Consider the following 13,938-nt stretch of genomic DNA (forward strand, 5'->3'; position numbering starts at 1 on the left):
ATGCACTGCCTTTATAATGGCTCCTGCAAAACAAACGCTGCATGCTATTTTCGCTTTTTGTCTTTTTTCCTAAAAGCAAAAATCCTCTTCACATTTCTTTCGGTTAGCGAAAACAGGCACTCATTCTTTTGTAAAAGCAAAGTGGTGTAAAGCAAACTTTGAAAAAGCAGGGGATACCTGTACCCAACAGATACAGAAATCAATGAATCGAAGGTGGTTTTTGGAGCAACTACTATAATCATCCCAAAAGCTAGGCATAGCAGAACATGACTGAAACCCTATTTCAAATAGCTTTTTCTCTTTTCCATACTAATACACTGACACGACCTTATGCAGGTGAACACGGTGTTAGGGTCCTGGTACAGCATCTCTCTTTTTTTCATAACTATTTTTTAAGTTGACGTATAGTTAATTTGCAATGTTGTGTTAGTTTCAGGTATACAGCAAAGTGATTCAGTTATACATGCATGTATATATATTTTTTCAGATTCTTTTCCATTATAAGTTATTACAAGATATTGAATATAGTTCCCTGTGCTATACAGTAGGTCTTTGTTGTTTATTTTGTAAATAGTAGTTTTTATATGTTAATCCCAAATTCCTGATTTATCTCTCTCCTCCCCTTTCCCCTTTGGTAACCATAAGTTTGTCTTCCATGTCTGTAAATCTATTTCTGTTTTATAAATAAGTTCATTTGTGGAATTTAGATTCCACATATAAGTGATATCATATGATATTTGTCTTTTTCTGTCTGACTACTTCACTTAATATGGTAATCTCTAGGTCCATCCATGTTGCAGCAAATGGCATTGTTTCCTTCTTTTTTATGGCTGAGTGATAGTCCATTGTGTGTGTTGGGGGGGGGTGGTATACACACCACATCTTCTTTTTATCCATTCATCTGTTGAGGGACATTTAGGTTGCTTCCATGTCTTGGCTATTGTAAACTGTGCTGCTGTGAGCATTGGGGTACATGTATCTTTTTGAATTATAGTTTTCTCCGGATGCATGCCCAGAAGTGGATTGCAGGATCATGTGATAAGTCTATTTTTAGTTTTTTACAGTATATCTCTTGAATAAATTCCTATTTCAATGTACTCAGTTCTCACTGTCAGCTAGGTATTGTCTGGGTGCTGACGGAAAAAAAGGATTAACGAGGCACCAATGTAACTCAGGAAACTCAAGGGGCCAGAGATACATACACAGGAAGTCTCCAGTAGAGGCCCTAATGAAGTCTTTTGGGAGAATGGGAATGGAATGGTGGACCCTGATTGGGAGATCTGAGGAGATTCACAGAGAGCTAGCACTGCAGCAGGGCCTTGAACGAAAGGAGTTTGCATTGGCAGATGAGGAGGGGAAAGGGATTTCGAGCAGGAGGAGTAGTGGGAGCCAAGCACAGAGACGTGACATGAATAGTGAGTGGATGGAGAGGCTGAGGGAGCACATTGTGAAGTGTTTATTGGGTAGTTAGTGTGTTTCAGCTGTTTTTTTTTTTTTTTTCCAAGCCAGCACATTAATTTCTGGTATACAGATAGCCACATTCTCTAGCCAGTTTGCAGCTACAGAATAAATAGAACAGATCTCTGCTCATCTAATTAAAAGATTGAGGGTGTTGATAATGACTTCCCTTTTCCCAGCATTGTTGCAAAATGTGATTGCTTTTAAATATGCCTTCCTTGGATGCAAAGTGTTTTCTAAAAGTTGCTGAACATAGTTACTCTTGATCTCCTCTGCCCTGTGAAGCATAGCTTCTTATTTATCCTCCAAAACCTTCCCTGTTTAACTTCGGGAAGTACAGCAAACACAAACCTTATATTTAAAATTATACCTTATATTTAAATATTAAGGTATCAGGTATACCTGATACCTTATATTTAAAATTTTGGCCTCTTCTCCAAGAACCATACCATGATATTTAAATAGACAATGGAAAGAAGCCCTCTTCAAACCTTGATTCTGTTTGATCCACATGGTCATTTTAGATACTGGATTTATTTGTCTCGCTGTTTTAGCCTGGGTATTTTTTACCCAAGTGGCCCAGATACAACAGTGGAGTGGGGGAAATGAGTGACAAGTGAGAGGGCCACCTAAGGCTCACCACTGATTAAGAGTATCTAGAACAATAATACAGTCATGTGCCTTTTCTGCAGGTTGTTCGTATTTCTCTCTTATCTCCCCTGTGATGCTAAAAATAAAACCAAAGCATATAAGTTTCACTCATCGATTGGCAAACTCAGTGAGGTAGCTTTACCCAAAATTAATAATTTAGGCCCTGGAGGTGAGAACATCAAAAACTGTGGTAATGTTTCCAAGAGTCTGGTCTTTGAGTAGTGTCTCTTCTTATAGACTTTATTTGTGAGTAATTAATACTTAGTATTAACAGAGGTGTAGTACTCAACAGCCTCATGATTTGTTTCTAAAAGGTTATTGGTAATTTTGACAATGGATTCTATACCTGTCATTCAGAAAAGATAGAAATAAATAACCAGGCGTAAAAAATTCATACATCTTCTTTGAAGGGGGGGGATGTATTATTTAGCTTGTCAACATTATAATAGATACATGAAGATGCCATTGTAACTGCCTGCTTCACGTTCACAATAGATCTAATTTATTTACTCTGTATGATAATAGGTGCCAAAGTTCCTCCTTCTTTAAAAATTAAAACAACTGGTAATGACAGATATATTGTCTAAAACTTAATAAGCTGGCTTCATTTTTTTGTTCATGTCAGAGTGTGATGTTATACTGCAGATTTTCATTTACTGACAAAACTTCTCCTCATAAATAGATTATTTGAGGGCTTGCTTGATTGGAGGCAAACCTTTTTTTTTTTTTTTTTTTCCAATACGTTATGGATTCGTACAGTTGAGGGCACTTAGACCAGAAACAAGACAGGAATCTGGTGACTAGAACTGGAAGATGAGGTTTAAAGGTTGGTCTCAGAAACAAGGCAGAAGAAAGACAAGTGTCACATGATACCACTTATATGTGGAATCTAAAAACATGATACAAATGAACTTATTTACAGAACAGAAAAAGACTCACAGACATAGAAAACAAACTTATGGTTACCAAGGGGGAAAAGGGGAGGAGGGATAAATTAGGATTTGGGATTAAAATATACACACTACTATATATAAAATAGATAAACAATTCAAGGACCTACTGTATAGCACAGGGAACTATTAATATATTCGATATCTTATAATAACTTATAATAGAAAAGAATCTAAAAAAGAATGTGTGTGTGTGTATATATGTGTGTATATATATATATACACACACACACACACACACACACATATCACTGAATCACTTAGCTCTATACCTGAAACTAAGAGGTTTTATAAATTTAAAAATAAATAAAAATAACAGAACAGAACATTCCTTATTAGAAGTCGAATTCAGGCACACTGACAGGAATCTGGGTCTCCCAAATGCTGACCAGGGTTCCATTACTTCTCCTGAGTCTGAGATACACAGAGCCTGAAACAAATGTCAGGGAACACCAGCTGTAGGCAAAGAACAGAGAATCTCTTTATAGTGAAATGCTTCACAGTCTGTGTGATGCCTTAACAGTCACAGTGTGTAAGCTCATATCAGAGAATCCCTGCTGGCCAGGAGCTGGTGGTCTAGTGAAACAAGATAAGCAACACGGAGCCATTGGATTTGGTTTACTCCTGTTACTCTCTTACTTAATTGTACTTTTTAAATTAATTTTTCCCTGTTTATAAATGTACTGCTTGCTTGAATTACTTCAAAACATCCTGGGAAAATATGAAAGTGAGTAAAAAATAAATAAAATTGGTCATAAATCCCATCACAGCTATTTATGTTTTATGCCTAAATACATAGAAATATAATCTTTTTCTGAACAGAAGTGGACCTGAATTTCTTACAGAGCTATGTATGGTATTTCTTACTGTATGTCCAACAGCCATACTTCTAGGATATTGAAAAACTGTGATCCCACAAACATCTTCATATGAGTGTTGATAGTACCTTTATTCACAATCACCAAAAAACTGGAAGCATGTAGGATGTCCTTCACTGGTGAATGAACAAACTATATACAATGGGGTATGATTTAGTGATAAAAAGAAATGAGCTACTAAGCCATGAAAAAACATAGATGAGTCTTAAGTGTACATTGCTCAGTGAAAGAATATAGTCAAAAAGGTACAATACATACGATATGATTCTATTTATATGACATCTGAAAAAGGCAAAACCATCCAGATGGTAAACAGATAAGTGGTTTCCAAGGGTTTGTGGGAAGAGGAGGGCTGAATAGGAGAAACACAGGGAATTTTTAGGGGAGTGAAACTATTCTGTGTGAGACTGTAATGGTAGATACGTGACACTATGCATTTGTTAAAATGAATAGAACTTTACAACAAAGAGAGTGAACTTTCATGTTTGTAAATTAAAAAAAAAAAAATTTAGGAGGTCAGGGGATCCCAAGATGGCATGTAGACTGACAAAAGAATCTAACAGTATTACAAGTATATGAAATAACCTCACTGAAGAGGGTGACCTAAGTAACTTTGGAAATGATGGATGGAGACTGTAAAAGTAAAAGAAACTTTACGTAAGCACTGTACTCTTTTTTGCAGTGGCGCTAAGAGTTAACAATTCTGAAAACACTGTAATTAATGAATTTGTGGATGCTGGATGGTGGAGGCAGGTTTCTCACTGTTGGAGTGTGAGGTTAGACACACACGAGCGGTGGCTAGAAGCATCTGGTGGCAGTGGTTTAGAGTTGGTGATATCAGTGTGAATTAATGTTTAGCCAAATATAGATATAGATGGATGCATGTAGAAATATTGATAGATGTGTGTAAACACGTGTAAACATATACACACATGTATGGGCATGCATATATTTATATACATGTATGTACATGCGTTGATACCTATATTTGTAGTATATGTATGCACAGGTGTAGATATGCATGTACACACACACACCACTTTCTTGCTCTCTCAGCTGAGACGACCTAGAGTCAGTGACACTCCAGTAGCAACAAACATACCCAGCACCCGGATCTTGTTTCTAGTACCATTCTCCAAAAAAAGGAACCAAGACTTTTTGGACAAATGGCTGATTATAGGGCTGGGGAATATGTAAGATGATCCTAGAGTATTTTGTAGTGCCCAAATTAGGAAGTGCTAACAATATATACACACAATGATGGGGTATGTCACAGGGACACAGGAGCCAACTGAAAGAGCTCCGAGCCGTCAAAGCTGAAAGAATTGAAGCAACAGAATTAATCATACAGTATTAGATTGTGCTATAAATATGGAATAGCGCACAATGCATTTACTTTATACAAATTATAAAAATAAATACCCATGGGTCCATACCGATACACATAAATGATTGAATAAATAGAGAAGAATTGATAAATCTCCTATGCAGAATAATTCCAAATCATTTATGTATTACTCTACCCTCAAGGAGGCAGAGTATAACTTCCCACTTCTTAAGTATGGGCTGTGCGCAGTGACTTCCTTAGAGAGAGTACATTGTGAATATGGGGCAAGAAAGGTAACGTTACAGTGGAGAAAACTGACAAACACTACCCCAGCCAGGTGATCAGAATTAACAGTGACAGTGTTAAGTTTATGTTGATAGCATGTACCCTTGTTATGATGTGATGAGAATGACCTCTGTGGTCTTCTTCCCCAAAACCCATGACCTCAGTATAATCATGAGAAAAAAATTAGACAAATCCCAATTGAGGGACAGTCTACAAAATACCTTGCCAGTACTCCTCAAAACTTTCAGGGTCATCAAAACCAAAAAGAAATCTGAGAAACTGTCACAGTCAAGAGGAGCCTAAGGAGACATGACAACTAAATGTACTGTAGTGTCCTGGATGTGCTCCTGGAACAGGAAAAGGACACTAAGTAAAAACTATGGAAATCTGAATATCCTTTCAATGTTTGGTTCATTAATTGTGACAAATGAACCATCCTAATCTAAGATTTTGCCATGGATGTAAGGTATATGGGAACTCTTTACTATTCTCACAACTTCTCTGTAAATGTTAAACCATTCTAAATTATAAAATTTAAGTATAAAATAATGGGCCTGTCCTATACACACTATGAATATACTGTTTGAATATGCCATAATTTAACTAATATTTAGAGAACAATTTTTTTTTATTTTTTGAATTTTATTTTTTTTTATACAGCAGGTTTTTATTAGTTATCTATTTTATTTATATTAGTGTATACATGTCAATCCCAGTCTCCGAATTCATCACACCACCATCACCCCTCCCCCCACTTTCCCCTGCTGGTGTCCATACATTTGTTCTCTGCATCTGTGTCTCTATTTCTGCCTTGCAAACCGGTTCATCTGTACTATTTTTCTAGATTCCAAATATATGCGTTAATATACGATATTTGTTTTTCTCTTTCTGACTTACTTCACTCTGCATGACAGTCTCTAGGTCCATCCACGTCTCTACAAATGACCCAGTTTTGTTCCTTTTTATGACTGAGTAATATTTCATGTATATATGTACCACATCTTCTTTATCCATTTGTCTGTCAATGGGCATTTAGGTCGCTTCCATGACCTAACTATTGTAAATAGTGCTGCAGTGAACATGGGGGTGCATGTGTCTTTTTGAATTATGGTTTTCTCGGGGTATATGCCCAGTTGTGGGATTGCTGCATCATAGGGTAACTCTATTTTTAGTTTTTTAAAGAACCTCCATACTGTTCTCCATAGTGGCTGTATCAATTTACATTCCCACCAGCAGTGCAAGAGGGTTCCCTTTTCTCCACATCCTCTCCAGCATTTGTTGTTTGTAGATTTTCTGATGATGCCCATTCTAACTGGTGTGAGGTGATACCTCATTGTAGTTTCGATTTGCATTTCTCTAATAATTAGTGATGTTGAGCAGCTTTTCATGTGCTACTTGGCCATCTGCATGTCTTCTTTGGAGAAATGTCTATTTAGGTCTTCTGCCAGTTTTGTGATTAGGTTGTTTGTTTTTTTAATAATGAGCTGCATAAGCTGTTTATATATTTTGGAGATTAATCCTTTGTCCATTGATTCGTTAGCAAATATTTTCTCTCATTCTGAGGGTTGTCTTTTTGTCTTGTTTATGGTTTCCTTTGCTGTGCAAAAGCTTTTAAGTTTCATTAGCTCCCATTTGTTTATTTTGTTTTTTATTTCCATTACTCTAGGAGGTGGATCAAAAAAGATCTTGCTGTGATTTATGTCAAAGAATGTTCTTCCTATGTTTTCCTCTAAGGGTTTTAGAGTGTCTGGTCTTACATTTAGGTCTTTAATCCATTTTGAGTTTATTTTTGTGTATGGTGTTAGGGAGTGTTCTAATTCATTCTTTTACATGTAGCTGTCCAGTTTTCCCAGCACCACTTATTGAAGAGACTGTCTTTTCTCCATTGTATATCCTTGCCTCCTTTGTCATAGATTAATTGACCATATGTGCGTGGGTTTATCTCTGGGCTTTCTATCCTGTTCCATTGATCTGTATTTCTGTTTTTGTGCCAGTACCATATTGCCTTGATTACTGCAGCTTTGTACTATAGTCTGAAATCTGGGAGTCTGACTCCTCCAGCTCGGTTTTTTTCCCTCATGATTGCTTTGGCTATTTGGGGTCTTTTTTGTCTCCATACAAATTTTAAGATTTTTGTTCTAGTTCTGTAAAAACAAATGTCATGCTAATTTGATAGGGATTGCACTGAATCTGTAGATTGCTTTGGGTAGTATAGTCATTTTCACAATATTCATTCTTCCAGTCCAGGAACATGGTATAGCCTTCCATCTGGTCCTGGACTTTTGTTGGAAGATTTTTAATCACAGTTTCAATTTCATTACTTCTGATTGGTCTGTTCATATTTTCTATTTCTTCCTGGTTCAGCCTTGGAAGGTTATACCTTTCTAAGAATTTGTCCATTTCTTCCAGGTTGTCCATTTTATTGGCATAGAGTTGCTTGTAGTAGCCTCTTAGGATGCTTTGTATTTCTTCGGTGTCCGTTTTAACGTCTCCTTTTTCATTTCTTTTTTTTCTTTTTGTTAAATTTTTTTTTTAAATTTTTTGGCTGCGTTGGGTCTTCGTTGCTGTGCGTGGGTTTTCTCTAGTTGTGGCGAGCAGGGGCTACTCTTTGCAGTGTCCATTGTTACTTCCTTTTAATTTCTAAATTTATTTGTTTGAGTCCTCTCCCTCTTTTTCTTGATGAGTCTGGCTAAAGGTTTATCAATTTTGTTTTATCTTCTCAAAAAACAGCTTTTAGTTTTATTGATCTTTGCTACTGTTTTCTTTGTTTCTATTTCATTTATTTCTGTTCTGATCTTTATGATTTCTTTCCTTCTACTAACTTTGGGTTGTTTGTTCTTCTTTCTCTAGTTCCTTGAGGTGTAAGTTTAGATTGTTTATTTGAGATTTTTCTTGTTTCTGAGGTAGGATTGTATCGCTATAAACTTCCCTCTTAGAACTGCTTTTGCTGCACCCCATAGGTTTTGGATCATGGTGTTTTCATTGTCATTTGTCTCCAGGTATATTTTTGATTTCATCTTGGATTTCTTCAGTGATCTCTTGGTTATTTAGTAACGTATTGTTTAGCCTCCATGTGTTTGTGTTTTTTACGTCTTTTTCCCTGTAATTTATTTCTAATCTCATAGGGTTGTGCTCAGAAAAGATGCTTGATATGGTTTCAGTTTTCTTAAATATACTGAGGCTTGATTTGTGACCCAAGATGTGATCTATCCTGACCCAAGATGTGATCTATCCTGGAGAATGTTCCGTGTGCACGTGAGAAGGAAGTGTAATCTGCTGTTTTCAGACAGAAGGTCCTATAAATATCAATTAAATCTCTCTGGTCTATTGTGTCACTTAAGGCTTGTATTTCCTTATTACTTTTCTGTCTGGATGATCTGTCCATTGGTGTAAGTGAGGTGGTAAATTCCCCATTATTATTGCATTACTGTTGATTTCCTCTTTTATAGCTGTTAGCATTTGCCTTTTGTATTGAGGAGCTCCTGTGTTGGGTGCCTATATACTTATAATTGTTATATGTTCTTCTTGGATTGATTCCTTGATCATTATTTAGTGTCCTTCCTTGTCTCTTGTAACATTCTTTATTTTAAAGTCTATTTTATCTGATATGAGTATTGCTACTCCAGCTTTCTTTTGATTTCCATTTGCATGGAATATCTTTTTCCATCCCCTCACTTTCAGTCTGTATGAATCCCTAGGTCTGAAGTGGGTTGCTTGTAGGCAGCATATATATGAGTCTTGTTTTTGTGTCCATTCAGTGAGCCTGTGTCTTTTGGTTGGAGCATTTAATCCATTCACATTTAAGGTAATTATCGATATGTATGTTCCTATTACCATTTTCTTAATTGTTTTGGGATTGTTTTTGTGGTCTTTTTCTTCTCTTGTGCTTCCCGCCTAAAGAAGTTCCTTTAGCATTTGTTGTAAAGCTGGTTTGGTGGTGCTGAATTCTCTTAGCTTTTGCTTGTGTGTAAGGCTTTTGATTTCTTCATCGAATCTGAATGAGATTCTTGCTGGGTAGAGTTATCTTGGTTGTTGCTTCTTCCCTTTAATCACTTTAAATATATTCTGCCACTGCCTTCTGGCTTGTAGAGTTTCTGCTGAGAAATCAGCTGTTAACCTTATGGGGGTGCCCTTGTATGTTATTTGTCATTTTTCCCTTTTTGCTTTTAATAATTTTTCTTTGTCTTTAATTTTTGTCAGTTTGATTACTGTGTGTCTTGGCATGTTTCTCCTTGGGTTTATCCTGCCTGGGACTCTCTGCACTTCCTGGACTTGGGTGGCTATTTCCTTTCTCATGTTAGGGAAGTTTTCAACTATAATCTCTTCAAATATCTTCTCGGGTCCTGTCTCTCTCTTCTACTTCTGGGACCTCTATAATGCAAATGTTCGTGCATTTGTATTATGTTTATTGTTGTCACAGAGGTCTCTTAGGCTGTCTTCATTTGTTTTCATTCTTTTTTTTTTTATTCTGTTCTGTGGCAGTGAATTCCACCATTCTGTCTTCCAGGTCACTTCTCTGTTCTTCTGCCTCAGTTATTCTGCTATTGATTCCTTCTGGTGTATTTTTCATTTCAGTTATTGTATTGTTCATCTCTGTTTGTTTGTTCTTTAATTCTTCTAGGTGTTTGTTAAACATTTCTTGCATTTTCTTGATCTTTGACTGCATTCTTTTTCTGAGGTCCTGGGCCATCTTCACTATCATCATTCTGAATTCTTTTTCTAGAAGGTTTCCTATCTCCACTTTGTTTAGTTGTTTTTCTGGGGTTGTATCTTGTTCCTTCATCTGGTTCATAGTCCTCTGCCTTTTCATTTTGTCTATCTGTGAATGTGGTTTTCGCTCCGCAGGCTGCAGGATTGTAATTCTTCTTGCTTCTTCTGTCTGCCCTCTGGTGGATGAGGCTATCTAAGAGGCTTGTGCAAGCTTCCTGATGGTAGGGACTGGTGGTGGGTAGGGCTGGGTGTTACTCTGTTGTGCAGAGCTCAGTGAAACTTTAATCCGCTTGTCTGCTGATGGTTGGGGCTGAGTTCCCTCCCTGTTGGTTGTTTGACCTGAGGTGACCCAGCAGTGGAGCCTATAGGCCGTTTGGTGGTGCTAATGCAGACTCCAGGGGGCCTCACACCAAGGAGTACTTCCCAGAACTTCTTCTACCAATGTCCTTGTCCCCGCAGTGAGCCACAGCCACACCCCGTCTCTTCAGGAGACCCTGCAACACTAGCAGGTAGGTCTGGTTCAGTCTCCTATGGGGTCATTGCTCCTTCCGCCTGGGTCCTGATGCACCCACTACTTTGTGTGTGCCCTCCAAGAATGGAATCTCTGTTTCCCCCAGTCCTGTCAAAGTCTTGCAGTCAAATCCCTCTAGCCTTCATAGTCTGATTCTCTGGAATTCCTCCTCCCAGTGCCGGACCCCCAGGTTGGGAGGCCTGACGTGGGGCTCAGAACCTTCAGTGGGTGGACTTCTGTGGTACAAGTGTTCTCTAGTTTGTGAGTCACCCACCCAGCGGTTATGGGATTTGATTTTATTATGATTGCTCCCCTTCTACTGTTTCATTGCAGCTTCTGCTTTGTCTTTGGATGTAGGGTATCTTTTTTTGGTAGGTTCCAGTGTCTTCCTGTCGATGATTGTTCAGCAGTTAGTTGTGGTTCCGGTGCTCTCGTCTGAACAATTTTTCATAATACTTTGTATCTCCTGTCATTCCCTTAGCATAAATCCCCATGTATAGGATGACTGAGACAAAGAGATTTTTTTGTATATGTATTCCAAATTACCCTCTCTCCAAAAACAATCTTTTACCAACTTATCTTCCCATCACCAAAGTATGAGTGTCCGTTTCTCTTGACCCTTTACCACATGGGGAACTTTATAACTTTTAGTTGGTGCTACCCTGTATCTTTTTGTTTTGATTTGCTTTTTTCTGGTTACTAATGAGTTTACACTTTTAAAAATGTGTTTATAACTTAGAATGTAAGGTCCACAAGGATGAGATCCTATTTGTTTTATTCAGGACCTAGTATTAATACTAATAATACTAATAAACATTTAATGAATAAGTCATATTTCTTATATTTCATTTTTGCTGGAATTGAAGGTTTTCCTTTCATTGGACCCTAGGGGTAAAAAGGCAGGAGAAAAGAATTTGTTAATTCTATTCTTACACGTGAATATGAAACTATAAAACTGAATATCTTCATGAGGAATTCCTAAGTAATGGCCTCCTTGGATCTTATTCAGATAAGTTGGCCCATCCTTTATTATGCTGCATTTGAGTTTTACCCAAGATCCTGGCTATTGCAATAAGAACATTGCATAAGATGGGAACAATCGTGACCTTTGGGGAATCATGACATTATGTGAAATTAATCCCAGATTAAAATATTCTTGTAGAATCAGTCATCCACCCATTCATCTGTACCTCTTTCCAATCAATTAGGATACAGAACTGGGATAGCAGTATTTTTTAAACAGGTTTGAAATATTCAGCAGTTATTCCAATAGTGCTGAATTAAACATATAAATATGGTTAGGCAACATCGCTTCCCTGACTGCTGAGAGATTTACGTCATTCAATAGGTTTCATACTCCTGAAGAAGAGCGCCCTTACCCAGTGTTGTGCACTGAAAGCATCAAAACTTATGTGATTCCTGCTTTAACCTCAGGATGATGAGATAACTGAACTGAGATGAAACTCTTTGAACTGGATATTATTGGTCTTACTTTGTCATAGAAAATATGCTGAAAAGTTACTTTTAAGGTATCTCTCAGTTTGGGGAGTACATTGACATTACCTGCTAACAATAACAGTATTTTCTGAGTTGGAGCAATGGTGAATTTTTTTACTCCTTAAATAGTTCTGCATCTAAGTTTCTGTAGTACAGTGGTATTTTACTTTGTTTTAAGGCAAAGATACATGTACCTGCAGAGATGAATGGAAAAAAACAGCTTTTATTTTAAACTTAACATTAGCTATTAACACCTCCTTTGTTTTATTTTTGTATAAATTTTGGTTATTATAATAATTATTTTCATGCCATTGGTTTCCATGGAAAATTAACTTCCAGTTGTAACATCTTAATTTGTCATCAAATTTTCTTAAAATTTATGCAGTGTACTCTTCAGTGTGTGGTTGGATCATAAGCTTCCAGTTTAATCTGTTTTAATTTTACCCCTTTGTTTCATGACATCTTTCTTTTCCATCATTTGATTTTGTGTTTTTTTTTTAAACCAAGAAATCATATCAGCATTAAGAAAGATTGGATTATGGTTCTGATTGTATAAGCAGAAGCCATATCAGTGTTGTGACATACACAGGAATTTTGTGATCAGATCATGAAATGCATCTAAAGAATCCACAAGAGAAGTTTGCTTGTGTCAACTGACCAAAAAAAAAAAAAAAAATTATGGGGGCAGGGTATCTCTGGGTTACAGGGTTATGGAAGATTTTTCTTTTTTAAAAATTCCTTTCTGCATTTAAAATGTTTTCCTCCTTAATGAACATTTATTACTTTTACAACTCAGGGAAAGGAAATTATACAAAGAGCATTTAAAACACAAGGATTTATAGCAGAAGAACAACATTCATGCTACCACAAATATTAGTTGCTTTTTTTCTGGAAATGCACATCTCTGTGAGAGGAGGGAAAAGGACCATTCACCCAATTTCCATCTCAGTTGAGAACCAGTGGAAACTTCATTCTGCTATAGGTGGTGTGGTAAATGAATGAATGCAGCCCTATAACTTTTCAGGGCTTTGCAAACTAGGAAGGTAAGAACAGTTTGTCCATGTGGACAAATTGCTTTGCTTTTTAGGAATTCTTTAAAAGATACAATGAAAGTAATGTTGTGAAACTATTCCCATTATTTAGCAAAGTGGTAATAATTTAAAATTTTTATTGTTGGAGTTAATGAAAGAAAACTTGAGTTAACCAAATTGCCCAGGGTTTAGAGTATATCGATCAAGCACCATCATTCCTTTATTCCTGCCTTGTTATTGAAAGTTTTTTGAAATATATTTTATTTGCCCTCTTTTTGTTAGTAAGTACAGGATTTTGAGTATTAGTAAATTTTTCTTTCATGATTCACTATCTTGCCCTGGCCTTAAGGTTGTTGTTAAAAACACCAAAAACTGAACAATATATTCAGAGGCTGAGGAGATTTGGCTAAATCTGTGCTAGCCTTCTGACATCCCCTAGAAAAGAGTTTATTTTTTATCTAAACATTATTTTCTCTTATACTTAACCTACAAGTATTTTTGTAGTATTCTTCTGTTTCCAAAATTTTATTTTTTTACTTTAGAATCATTAGTGCTGAATTGTCTCTTATCAGCTCAGGTGGAATTTGGCAGGTAATACAAACATAAAGCAGGGTATTGGCATCCTGAAGTTGTTTAGGGA

Source organism: Balaenoptera acutorostrata, chromosome 1, assembly GCF_949987535.1.
Source record: "Balaenoptera acutorostrata chromosome 1, mBalAcu1.1, whole genome shotgun sequence".
Classification (NCBI taxonomy): Eukaryota; Metazoa; Chordata; class Mammalia; order Artiodactyla; family Balaenopteridae; genus Balaenoptera; species Balaenoptera acutorostrata.